The sequence below is a fragment of the Eurosta solidaginis genome, chromosome 4 (assembly GCF_040869045.1).
Source record: "Eurosta solidaginis isolate ZX-2024a chromosome 4, ASM4086904v1, whole genome shotgun sequence".
NCBI classification, from domain to species: domain Eukaryota; kingdom Metazoa; phylum Arthropoda; class Insecta; order Diptera; family Tephritidae; genus Eurosta; species Eurosta solidaginis.
In genome coordinates this window covers 218,403,740-218,417,940 of record NC_090322.1, presented here as the reverse complement: position 1 = coordinate 218,417,940, position 14,201 = coordinate 218,403,740, and the positions used below count along the sequence as shown (strand labels likewise).

General features: G+C 35.7%; 1 protein-coding gene across 1 annotated transcript in view; it reads left to right on the top strand.

The window, feature by feature from the left end:
* Positions 1–1,222: 1,222 nt before the first annotated feature.
* The window catches only part of LOC137250978 (UNC93-like protein), a 284,617-nt gene continuing 271,638 nt past the window's right edge, over positions 1,223–14,201 (top strand). The window contains exon 1 of the mRNA XM_067784783.1: positions 1,223–2,882. The gene's annotated coding sequence lies outside the window, so the exon portion shown is untranslated. The remainder of the gene's footprint in view (positions 2,883–14,201) is intronic.

Here is a 14,201-nt window from a genome sequence, read left to right as displayed (position 1 = left end):
TTTTTCTTTTATTTATTTTTTTATTGTAGTATGTACTACTTAATGCAAACGTGTCTTATCCCTGAACTTTCTAATCAACATGCAGTTCCGTATTGACGATTCATTTTGTAAAGTTCAAAATTTTTTTTATACACACACACACACACTGTCCATTAGAGAAGACCCAATTTAAAGATGCGTCTTTGATTGGCTAAAAGGCGTTCACAGTTTTTCCAGCTAATCGACACACATAGCTTGTTGAGAAGCTGCCATTTAATTCAGTTCACACTTCATACAAACGCACACACACGCACACACACACACACACTACTTCAAATCGGGTATAGCTGCATTTAAGCCACATTAAAAGCTTACACTCCAAAATCGAACTCTTCGCTGCAATATCGATCTCTTCATACACATTACTCTTAAATCAAATACTCTTACCTAACAATGGCGCTGTTTTAACACCTGAATGATACGCCCTTGACGCAACGTTTCACCCCACAAGCAGCAGCAGCAACATTGTTAACAGAGCGCCTCATCACGTGAAGAGCAGCGTATAATTTAAGCATTTTTTTCTACCAGGATCCAGCTTGAAAGTGATGTTAACGCTATTTGTTAGCCAACATGAACATTGTCGTTGTAGCGGCACTATTCGTGTTTTGGCTGTCGTATCAACGTGTAACTGCAACAGCAAGTTGAATTTACTATGTTTGCACGCGCGTGTGTGCGTGTGTTTGTGTGCATATGTGCGGGATGTGAGCGGCGCACGTACACTTGGCTCGATCAGAGCGTAGTGCTTAAATATAACATGGTGTCCGGTTTTGAGCCAACATCATTCCATAACTGAGCGTTCTCAGTCGCAGTCGCAGTTATAATTTGACTAGGTAATAACGCGCGCACCTGAAAAATTGTACGTACTCATTTAAACGTGTACTAACTACCTAAATTGCTAGATTATAATAAAAGAAGCTGAAAAACGGAAAAGAGTACTTCTGTTAAATTTAGTGTACTCGTACAGCTTTGATCGTGCTCATTGACGTAACGAAGATTGTGGCTAAAGTGCAGATTGGCATTTATGTCTTTACCACCCTAACACCAAATTAACGAATTGAAGCGAATCAAATAGAACACGAAGCCGATAATAAACAATCGTTGTTTTGTACGTTTTATATGCATGTAAATACATGCAAATGTATAGAAAGTTTGGATGTTTGTGTTTAATTAAAGTGAGTGCGGGTGTTGTGAGGCTTGTGTTGACTTGTTTTATCTTGTTTTTCGTATTGTGTGGCAGTGAAATGAACTGCGTGTTAATCAAAAACTTAATCTTGATTAATTTATTGTCATCACAGTGTCACGGTAGTGTCCGTGTAGCAGTCATAAGCTGTTTGATATAACACCGTTTATAAAGCTTTTACGATGCCGTCGTCATCTTTGTTGTAGTTGTCGTCGTCGTCGTAGTCGCTGCTTACCGTTGTCATTTTCGTGTGACTTAACTTAGTATGCCAACTGTTAACTTATCATCGGGTATTAAGGTGTTCGTTCGTCGTGTGTGCAAAACATCATTATCGCGAACGTTTACAGCAGCCGCAGTCACAGTCAAAGTCGCAGTTAACGCTGTTGCTTACGCTACAGCTGCTGTTGACGTGAGTGAGTTGATCTCTAAAACGCTCAGCACATATACGAGCACCCAACAGACAGCAATTAGCTTTGTTAAGGCAAAACTATCGGTGAAGTTAAAACGTATCTGAAGCTTCAATATCGTTTTAGTGTTTTTTCGAGTTAGTCGTGTTTCGCTCCTTAGCGATTATTAACGGTTGTGCAGTACTTATAAATAATTAAATATTGTGTAATAATTCTGCTACTGCGTTATAGTTATTTGCAAAAAAAAATTTAAAGTTATTCATGCCGGACAATTTTTAAAATAAAAATTCTTTTAAAAAATTTATAAAAATAAACTATCTTAAAAGTGTTTGAAAACCTAAAAAGTAATTTTTCGCTTTTAAAAATAAGAAAAAAGAAACCTTAAAACCACATGAAATCCAATAAGCAAAATTTTTACTTTTTTCTTTAATTTGCGCTTAAGTTTTATATATTAAACGAAGCGAAACGAATTCAAAAGCGTCAACGACGACGGCAACAACGAAGGCTGGTGCCAATAAGACATTCCGTTTAACGCATATCGGTTACAGCACAAATAAAAAAACGTATCAGGAAAAACGCGTAAAGTTTTTTTCAATAAACTGGTTTTCCTCGAATTTGGATTTAAAAAAATACAACGGAAATGTAAATTATTCGCCCCCTTCGGCTTATCATTATTATTTCAAAGGAAGTAAATTCAAAAAAGTTGGGGTTAAAAAAAATAAAAAACATACGCGGAAAAAATTACATTCATTAAATTTAAAAGTTAATAAATCAAAAAAAAAAAAAATAAAAATATTAAATAAACATATGTGAGCACATGTGTACATATTTTTTGTGCCTTATATAACGAAAAATTTATGTAATGAATATTTGAAAATACAATACATTAACAGTTTCACGCTCTAAAATAAAACACTTATTTCAATAAGTGTTACTATGAACGGAGGGCGTTAAAAAAACCCCTAAAATTTAATGTTTAATTAAAAATAAAATTAATAAACAAATTTTAAATAGAAATAGCTATATATATTTTCCAGCGCAAAAAAAAAAAAATTTGCTAAAACTTAACCAGCGAAATTTGCAAATCAAACGAGTCAATTACTGTATTATTTACAAGCTAAGAATTACAAAAAAAAAAAAAAATATTGTTTAATAACGCCCAAGATTTAGTTCCGTTTGCGGGTAACACATACATAGATTCATATTTGCGACAAGAAACGACGAGTTGTTTTATATATACGAAGAGGACTTAAATGGTAAGTTTCTTTTATTAGTAGAAATTTTGATTGTTCCACTGTTGCTGTTCCTGTTGTTGTATTGAGGGAAAACGGCAGTACCCAAAGGTTTTGCCGAGTGATGTTGTTATTGAGAGTCCTTTGACGTGTATAGTTCCGGAACGTTAGGGTACTACTGGTACACATTTGATTTGAAAAAGCAAAACTTTTTCCTTCTTGCAGACCTACATTTTTTCCTTCGTCTTCTTCTTATAGCGATATGGAGACCGCCGAAGATTTTGGCAAGCTTTATATTACAATTAGTTAAATAATCAATCTTTCTGAGGATGACGCAGTAAGCGTCGAAACGCGTCAAAGAATACAAAAACAACAAAGTACACTTATTAAAACGGCCATAAAAGCTCTACCCAGCAAACCATAAAGCTTTATCGATGTTTATAGTTCTTTGTCTGATAGGTATTCGGTATGTTCCGGAAATAGCCCACTAAGATACAAGCCCAACCATCTAGGGAACGATATGAATACATTGAACCTTCTAGGTCATCCAACCACCTCCTTCCATGAGGAATCAATTCGAAAACAGTTTTTACTTTTCACCTTGAGCAATCTTCAATGGGTTTCTTTATATAATCTTTCTCCTTACACTAATCGGTTCTAGCTGAAAATTGCAACCTAAGCATAATATGGATTCCTGGCCACTGTGACATCTCAGGAAACTGCGCTGCGGATGAGCTAGCTAGGGAAGGCACCAACCTGCAAACAATAACCTCCGCTGGTTGGGCCAGTCCTCCTCTAAACACCTGCAAACACTGCCTACGATCTCTTTTTACGGATTAAGCAAACGCCAGATGGGCCATGGAACCTACATGTAGTATATCCAAGCAAATCTGGCCTGAGCTGAATGAAAAGAGATCGCAATCGGTGATATTGTTTAGCCGTATCTCTATAAGCCCGCTAGTGCGCCTTCTTACAGGTCACTGTCCCATGGGAACTTACGGTGCCTATATGGGCCTACAGACAAATGACTTCTGCCGCAGCTGTAGGGACGAGGATGAGATAGAAAGCGTAGAGCACTATCTGTGTCACTGTCCCGCACTGTCAAAAACCAGGTACCGATGCCTCCACAGACACTCCTTTGGGTTCCTTGCGGAGCTTGAATCTGCAAACACAAACGACATCTTGCGTTTCATCAGGCAAACGCGCTGGTTTAGCCTCAATGGGGTCTAAACATTCTTCTTCGGAAGTAGGGAAATAGGAAATAGGGGCCCCCGCATGGAAGCACAACCGGCCACAACGGCCTACGTGAGTCTACGCTTGGACAGCGGAGGCAGCCACTTCAACCTAACCTATACTAATTGGTTTAAGCCTATAAATCTTCCAACCCTTGCAAATCGTAGAGAAATGTTAGGAGAATTTTTTATGGCCAAACTATTAAATAGATCTATTTCAAGTCCATTTCTTTCGAACGACTTAGCTTTAAAGTGTTTTGGGTTTCGAGACATTTTAAACATATAACTCTCAAACAATGTAGAAAAAATTTCCAACTAAACGACCCTTCTTAGTACTTGAAGATTATAACTCTCACTTGAGAATAATTGATGTTTCGGACTCCATATTTACAATGGGGGAAAAACGTGTTCTATCTTCTCTTAATAAATGAATGTATGTATACTTTATTTATTCTTTTTGTGTGTGCTTTTTACTCAGCTGTTGAGCTTCTTTGTGGATGAGCAGTTTTAGATCACGACGTTTAACCAGCCACTGCCTTTCGAAGGCTTAGCAAAAATAAAATTTAAAAAATTAAAAGCAATGATCAGGATTAACCTGGTTTAATTGCTCCACTTGAGGGCAGTGCGCTGCCACAGCGTCCGATTGAAGGCTAGATTAGGTTTAACTTCACATAGACTGAACGAGTCCGTAGTGTTACCAGAAGTGTATTTTACGACCAAACTGAAAACCTCTATCAAAAACCAGGATCTATGTTATAAAAAAACTCCGTCCTCTTGGCAAATACTAGAAGCTGTCTAGAATTTATGCCACTTGCTGCTTCTATATCTGACAGCTGTATCACTTCTAATAGCGGGAGTCTTCGCATGGCAAGCGGAGGGTACGAGCACAAAACGTACTCGATCGTTTTCTCATCCTATATCTTCTATCACTGACCAAGCCTAATTTAAAGGCATATGACGCCAGAAGGCAGTGTCCCGTCAAAGTATACAGTCCTCTCTTTTTAATGATAGAAGCAAGCTTCAAGGGATGCGTCCTTTTTAGCCAGTTCATTGGCTTTTTCATTCCCATCTATTCCGATAGAAACAAAAAATTTTTATTATTTTATCTTCGGCTTTAAAAAATAGTGTTCTAATAATATCCAACTTTAGGCAAAATTAAATATAGTAAAATTAAACCACGAATTCAGTTTGTATTAACATACATATATTGCTGAAAAAAAAATTGTTTCAATATCTTGACTTCATCCTGAAGTCATTTTCAGAAGCTCGAAAGTTACCTGGTTGACAGTCGACTGTCCGAAGTCGAAATATTGACACAATTTTTTTTTAAATAAATATATGTTAATACCAACTCAATTTGCGTTTTAAATCGACTATATTTATTTGGGTCTATAACTTGGATATTATTACAGCAAAAGGAAAATAAATATGTAAATACAGATATGTATATACAAAAAAGTTCTCAAAAGTACAGTGGAACAAAAAAAAATTCTTTGCAAAAACAAAGATTACAGAAAAAATTTAATATTATTGGAATCAAAAAAAAAAAATAAATAAAATTATAATAATAAAAAAAAGAAACAACTCTGAAATGAAAAGCTTAAAATCACAATCAGAAACAAATAAGTTTTCAGCAAACAAAATAAAATAAAATCTATGAAATCATAACAACTTGGCTGTTCATGCGGGTTGTTTTTGTAGGGAGTTAAGAATGTGACCAAAACTTGAAATCAACGCTCTCGTGGAATATCACCTTGTTTCCGCTATCTAAGAAGTTGTTTGAATAACGCCCTTTTTCAGAACTCTTTTAAAGAATGCCCTATCTCTGAATTGTTTTCATAAGCTCTCAATCTTACGTAAAAATGTATTGAATTTATATTCATGATGCGCTTTTAATGCATTCTACATACCTAACTGCCTCTAGGCAAAAATTCTAAATATTTTAGCTGCTTCTTTCGGGAATTATATCATAAACCCCAGTTCGAGTTTTCATGCAACAAACGATTTCCAATTTATTCTGAAGACAATTCCATTCTGTCTGCGTGAAATTATGAACATTATTTCTTAAGAAATGTCAGAGTGCCCGCAAAGTTTCAGGCTTAAAAAATAAATAGGTATTGCGCCACGTCTGTTGTTGTTGTTGTATTAACAGTGCTTCGCCCCATTCTATGGGCATGACCACTCACTCATTGTCATCAAAGTCCTCTAACGGGAGTCCAAGGAAACTGGCAGTTTCAACAGGGGCGGACCATAGGAAGATAGGTGGTAGAGGCGTATGTTCCACATTATAATTGAAAAGATGCTTGGTATCATGTGGGGACACATCACATGCAGGACATACATTACGTATGTCGGGGTTGATTCTGGACAAGCAGGAGTTTAACCTGTTACAGTATCCAGAACGAAGTTTGGGCCAGGGTGACTCTTGTCTCCCCTGGTAAGATACTTTCTTCTTCAGCAAGGGTGGGATATTGCATATTAATAACGAGGTTCACCGGGCGCGTCCTGACAAAGGCGTTTACCGATTCTGTGTGGATTTGGCTAAGGGCTTGCTTATACTTGCCTGGATCAAACGGCTGTGTTGGCAGGTGCCGGATCTCGTCATAGTGCTTTAGGAGATGTTCCCTTAATCCCCGTGGAAGTGGTGCAAAATCGAGCAGCGGTTTGCTAGGATGTTCTGATTTGTAACAATTAAGCAAGAACTGCTTGTTCAGCATTTCGTTGTGCTCTTTAATATTTAGCTCTTTGGCCTCACTATGTAGATGGTGTTCGGGAGTCATAAGGAGACATCCTGTGGCAGTTCTGATTGCACCAGGGTTGTAGCCTTTTCCAGTGTGTATTTTTAAGACCAGGCGACCAGACTGGTGACGCGTAGCTCATGAGCGGCCGGCCAATTGCTTTGTATGTGCTTAGCAACTTTATCTTTTCCCCATGTGCTGTCGGCAAGCGTCTTGAGGATTTTGTTGCGACTTTGTACTTTAGAAACAATCTCGGTAGCATCAGCCTTGAAGGTTAGAGTATTATCGAACGTTACCCCTAAGATCTTTGGGTGACTGACAGCCGGTAGTATGACACCATGGACGCGTACGTCCAATATTTGCGACATCTGTTCCTTCCACGTCGTAAACAGCGTGGCCTTGGATTTTGTCGGTGATAATGCCAAGTTGCGCGAGGTGAAGAAAGATCGGGGAGATAGCTGTTTATTTTAGAAAGTAATTCATCAATTGAAGGGCCAGGTCCTGTAGCCATAATCGCGCAGTCGTCAGCATAGGAAATGATTGTATGTCCTTCTGGTGGGGAAGGGAGTTTTGATATGTAAAAATTAAACATAAGTGGGGATAGGACACCGCTCTGTGGAACCCGCAGTTTAATTTTTCTAGGTTTAGAAATTTCGTTTCTAAATTGAACCGACGCCTGCCGACCACTCAGATAATTAGCGGTCCATCTTTTTAGGCAAGCGGGAAGGTGAGAGCCTTCTATGTCTTGGAGTAACGTGCCGTCGTTGACTGTGTCAAAAGCTTTTGACAGGCCAAGGGCCACGACCACCGTCCATTGATGGGATTTTTGCTGGTTTAATCCGTAATTAACCTGAGCGTTAATGGTGCTGTGCATTTTACGGAAGCCATGTTGGTGCGTGGCTAGGCAAAGATTTGCCGTGAAATGAGGGAATAGAACGGTTTCCAATGTCTTAGCTAGTGCGCCACGTCTACTATAGCTTTTTAGGAAAGGATCAGTGGGAAATACTTTAAAGTATTGAGTAATTTTAATGGTCGAAGCTGCTGAAAGTTAGCAGCACTTTTTTTGTGCAGTATCGTAATTGTAATTTGATCGAAATAAATATAAAATGCAAAACTTAAGCATAGAGATGGTTACAAGGACGAGTTCTCAAATTATCAGTTTTTGCGTTCCTATGCACCAACGATTAAATTTTGTTGCTTAAGTCAAGCACTTTCCGTCCACTTATGAATTTCTTTAATTGCCCTTATTAGCCATTGCTTTTCATAAATTCTATTGCACAAGTATGTATATGATAACACAAAGAGTCAGGAATAATTTTAGGCGCAAGTATTGGAACTATTTTCTACTAACCGATCACGTCCATGTCTATGCGTTGTACGGACATAGCCAGGACGTTTCAATTCAAGATTTTCGCTATCTAGTAGGTATGTAAAGCATTACTGATTACAAAAAGTACGGGGCCAATTTTAGCAATCTTCTCCGATAACTAGTCGGATCTACGGGCTTTCGGGCCAGTGAAGATTATACTAAGTCTGGTTTGGGTGCCGCAGCATTGTTACATTCGGAACAACTAGTAGATGTCCGATGAGCTAACACGGTGAGAATCGGCTCTCGATGTCGCCGGAGCAAATGAGGTCATTAAAACTCTGATGCTCATCAATGGACACATTAACCAGCACTGGCTCAGGAGGTTCACAATAATTGGAAGAGTTTGCGGTCCTGTTTCAGAGAGTACGTGTCTATTAGATTGGGTGGAGAAAAAAAGTTGTAAAAGTGCGCCATCAAACTCGCCATACAAATCAACCAATCGAATACTTCAAACTATATTCATTTCATAGCTTTTTGTATGGCAGAAATAATGCAGAGCTAATGGTTTTTAAAATAGAATATCTATAGTGTTTGTAGTAAATTACTGGATTTATTAAGGAAACAAATTGGTGATTTGGGATAGTTGCCGTTTTTATGCAAACATTTATTCATGAATATTTCTGATGTTCCAACCCAGTTTCAGATTCATAATACAGAAAGTTCTCGGTCTCAATCGACATATGTTAACTACGAATTTTACCTATCCAGAGAGTAGAAAAGTATTTTGAAACATAAGCTAGAAGTTACCCATAACAAGTAAGAAAGTCTAAGTTCGGGTGAAACCAAACATTACATACCCAGCTGTGAATAAATTTATGAATTTATTTGAACTTGGGAATTTTCATATTATGAAAAAAATTGTATGCCAAATTTCGTTTGGATTGGGATATTTTTGTTCGACTTATGGCATTAAAAGTATTTTGGAAAGCGTAACAAGAAAGGGGCGGGACCGTTTTCAAATTGTGTTTAAGTTTTGTTCTTAGCTTAACCATACCTCTACTCAGGTAGAAGTAGCAAGGATAGTGTCTCTGCCAAAGTACAATGTAATATCTTTAACGGCTTTTGATTTACGGTTTGTTAAACTTCAAAATTTTCTTCTTCTAAATGTGGATGGTGCCACGCCCATATTCCACAACTTTTTGGAATTCATGTTTTGTACCATGCAAACAATCAACTTACCAAATTTAATTAGCTTAGCGCATATATGTAATACTAAGCTGGGTCGATTTATTAACCTATATCTCGCCATCGCTTTTTCGATAGGTTTTGGGCTCAGGAAAAAGTTCCACCACGCATACCCAAAAAAATAATTTTCGAGCCTGCAAAACTTGAGTTTTTTGACTTTTTTTCTTTGATTTTTAAGGTTTTTTTCATGATCTTGACGATTTTTCAGACAACCATCTATGCCCAAAGTTGGATAGGAACTATGAGACAAATTCGTTTTCATCGGCAACATTTTTGCACGTTTCTGAAGAAACCCTTAAAAATAAATTTTTTCACCAAAACACTCCCCAAAACCCAAAAAATATATTTTTTTTTTTCCAAAAACTGTTATCGCCAAAGTTTTTAGCGGACAATTTTGAGTCGGACAGGGTATACATGAAAATTTGAAAATCAAATGAAAATTTTTTAAGCAGGTCATGAAAAAAACCTTAAAAATCAAAGAAAAAAAAGTAAAAAAACTCAAATTTGCAGGCTCGAAAATTATTTTTTTGTGTACCTATGCTTAGTGGAACTTTTTTGCCTGAACCCAAAACCTATCGAAAAATCGATGGCGCGATATGGGTTAACTTTCGCCCATGCAAATCAACCCAGCTTAATGTAATACTCCTATATTGCTAATAGAAAACTCTCGCAATGTGTTTTGAATTCGAAATCAAAACAAGACAGCCTATAAAATTTTTGTGATTGTAGCAGCATAAGTGTGACAAGAAAAAGTTTAAATTTAGGTGCATTCGATTATTGAATACAAAAACAAAAACATTGAAACAACAATATATCGGCACTCTGATCTTGAGGAATGTACCTAGCTTTTTGTAGCAATATAGGAGTATTACATATACGTATGTATGGCTTAGCGTTATTCGTTTTGGATTATCTCATTTTTCCATTTTTCTAAATTTTCGATATCAAAAAAGTGGGCGACGATAACCAGTCCGATTTCGCTCATTTTCAATACCAAACTATTCTGGGTACAGATAAGCTCGTATACCGAATTTGGTGAAGATATCTCAATATTTGCTCAAGTTATCCTGTTAACGGACTGAGAGACGGACAGACATGGCTTAATCAAATTTTTTTTCGATACTGATGATTTTGATACATATATAGAAATCTATATCTATTTTATCTTATTTTGCACCTGTTCAACCAACCGTTATCCAATCAAAGTTATAATATCCTGTGTACAGGCACAGCTGGATATTAAAGTAATATATTGGCAAAAAGTGCTACAGTTTCAAACTAGGATCCCTGAAGAAGATGCAATAAACTCCAAAACGCGTAGATGCTTTAATTTCAGCCATGAGCCAAAAAGCTCATAAATTGCATACCGGAATGAATTAAAATGTTGGCCCACAAAAAAAATAAAAATTTACCGAAAATAAAATTTGCCAATTAAATTTGTTATGTTTTACAACAAACTTTGTATTATTGTAACGAATTTAGGGGAGTTCCCGCTTATTTGCAACCTTCTGCTAATGTTCATATCGCTACACTGTTGAATAAAACACTCCAATATTCTGTATTACAAAATGGTCTTTATTATACTACTTTGAGAGTACTTCACAATTAAACTTCACTTCGCAACTAATAGCGTGCTTAAATCGAAACTGATTAGTCATGCCTTAGCTTGCGCTGCTTTTATACTCTCGGTTTACTCGTTCACCCATTTCTCTTAAGGTCTAGTAATTTCCTGAACTTTATTCTTGGTTACCAGCTATATGCGTGTGTATTTGAAGATTATAGCTTCTCGCATAGCCATATGCGTGTCTATATATGAGTATTACTTCGGCTGATAATTACATGTGTTTATGAGTATCTCTCCGTTGCCTTGTATGTGTGTAGATGATGACTGATTTGTTTACGTCAATACGAGTGGCTGCTTAGCATCGGCTTAGTGATGCTAATATTCGTCACATTATTATAACTTAAGTCATTATTTATTATTGAAAATTATTACTTTAGCTGCACGCGTAATATGAATTGTATTTATATGAACCACAAAGCACTTGTTTAAACAAATGTCGCTCTACATACAAAAACATATGTTTACCTAAAATCATATATCAAACAATAGGAATATACTTTCTCAAAAGATATCTTCGCACACTCTTTAGTCAAATTTCTGTATAAATTCGTATTCATTACGTTACCTTGCAAAACAAACAACGTCAACAACAATTTCTATGCAAGCACGCAAAAGGTGGCTAATAATTTTGCACATATGTTTTTTTTTCGCGTTTATTTTTTATTTTTTTCTTGAATTTTTTTACCATACTAACTTATTTTGTTACTTAAATATCTGCACACTGTGCACACAAATTTTGCATGCCTGATATATCTTTCGTCAGTCACTTGCACTGACTTTGTACTACTTTACTCTCTTCATAATTTACATGGCTAGAGTTATATACATAGTAATATATATCGTTAGCTTAATGTGAAAATGTGCTAAGTCACTATTTTTGAAAAATCTTATTTTAATGCAGTTTTAAAACTGAATTCAAAATACATCGATCACAAAAAAAAAAAATTTTCATTTTTCATTTTTACGTGCTGTGTGCAATGATGTGTTAATGTGCTAAGTCGTCAGCAGTTAAAAGAATGTGCTAAGTCAACCTGTCAATAATATCAAACTGAATTACTAACAGTCTAAAAGTACATGCTTTGTTGTTGTTATTGTATTAACGATAAAGACACTCCCCGAAGGCTTTGGGGAGTGTTACCGACGTTGATGGTCCTTTGCCGGATATAGATCCGGTACGTTCCGGTAACAAAGAAATATTAAGGTACTAGCCCGACCATCTCGGGAACATTAAACCTTGAGAGGGTTGCGCAACACAACCCCTTGAAATTGGATTCACCAAATTGAGACATGTCTTTGGTGTTTGATAAATGCTTTGCGCAGACCATTATCTACTTTAATTCTTACATGTCGATAACTACATGCTTTTTTACAGACTAATTAAAAATAGAAAACAATTCAAGCTTAAACTTATATAAGCTGTTATTAAAATTAATAACACTACTGTCTCGATTTGCTAGATGTATAGTCCTAGTTATAGGTTTATTCATAGCATAATTCGTTTTATGAGTTATTTCGATAAATAATCTATTATGCCGAAAATCACGCAATGGAATATATGGAATGAACAAATCAGATAAATCAGAGCAATTCGTGCTAAAGTTTATTACATTATAGGCAAGCATGAGTGGGATAAAAGATCTTCTGTCATGCAAAGCCTGAAGACCAATCAATTTGCACCTGCTTGTATATGATGGGAGGCCGCCTGGCCAGTGAAGCATACGTAAAGCAATTTTTTTTTTAATTTTTGAACTCTCTCAATTCTATAGGAGTTATATTCATAAAAAGGATTCCATATTATTGAAAAATATTCAAGACGACTTTTGACCAAGGATATATAAAGTGCCTTCAACGTCATAGGGTCCTTAAAGTCACTGGTGTTACGTCTACTGAACCCAACCATTGCAACAAATTTTGAAACAATGAAGTCAATGTGACTAGAAAAAGAGAGTTTGGAGTCAAAAATTACATCCAACTTGACAACGATTAGGTGATTTAGCATTTAGTTTGTAGATAAAGTATGTGGCAGTTGTCTTTATGGAATAAGACACAACACAGCATTTTTTTGAATTTAAAAATATAGTTACTCAACAAAATAAATACACACTTGGTTTATGCTGAAAAAAACTCAAATGCAGTGGCTCACAGCTTAATTGATAATTTTCATTTAAAATATCGAAAATTCCCTAAAAGAAACCACATTCAAGAAAATGTCATAGGTTATTCAAAGGTAAGGAGAATTAATCAAAATTTCAAAAATAACCATCAACATTTTCAAGTTTTTTTTCGGAATTTCTAGAAAAATTTTGAGTATGCATTTTTGTAGCCCAATAAATTTTAGTATAATAATGCGCAAGTTAGAAATAGCTCAAAATTTTTCCTGAATTTTCAGAATTTTTTCGTCGAGGGTGTGAAGCAATTTCCCACATACAAAATGCATTTTTGTTCATGCGATGTATGGAAGAAATTGCTCAACAACCTCGAAATTCTGAAAAAAAAATGTGAAAATTTTGATGGACATTTTTGAAATTTTGATTAATTCTCCTTACCTTTGAATAACCTTTGATATTTTTTTGAATGTGGTTTCTTTTAGGGAATTTGCGATATTTTAAATGAAAATTAATCAATTAAGCTGTGAGCCACTGCATTTGAGTTTTTTTCAGCATAAACCAAGTGTGTATTTATTTTGTTAAGTAACTGTAAATTATTGTCTGCGCACCATCCGGTAAAAGAGTCCAGCTCAGAACCGTTAGAAATAGTTTGACAAATAAATAGTATTTTTTGTGAAATATATAGTTTTAGTGTTATCTTTCAATCATTAAAGGGGAGGAGTGATGGGGAAACATATTGAGTAAAAAGTGCTAAGTTAGGAGAAAAAATTTGTTTTGAGTGAGGAAATTGTGCTAAGTCATAAAATAGCTGATGGGTTCGCAGACCTGATTTTTAATTATCTTTTTCTTCTACACTCAAAAGTATTGCAACTAAGGTATCCTCATTCACAATTTTGAAAAAAAAAAATGGTTATTTCAAAAATAATAAATTTTTTTTTCGTCTCCTGTAAAATTCATAAAAAGTGACTTAGCACATTTTCACATTAAGCTAACGATATGTATGTGTAAATATTATATATGCAAATATTAAATATTATTGTATATAACATGCCTTTTGTATTTATCTTCACTTTTGCGTTTTTTGACT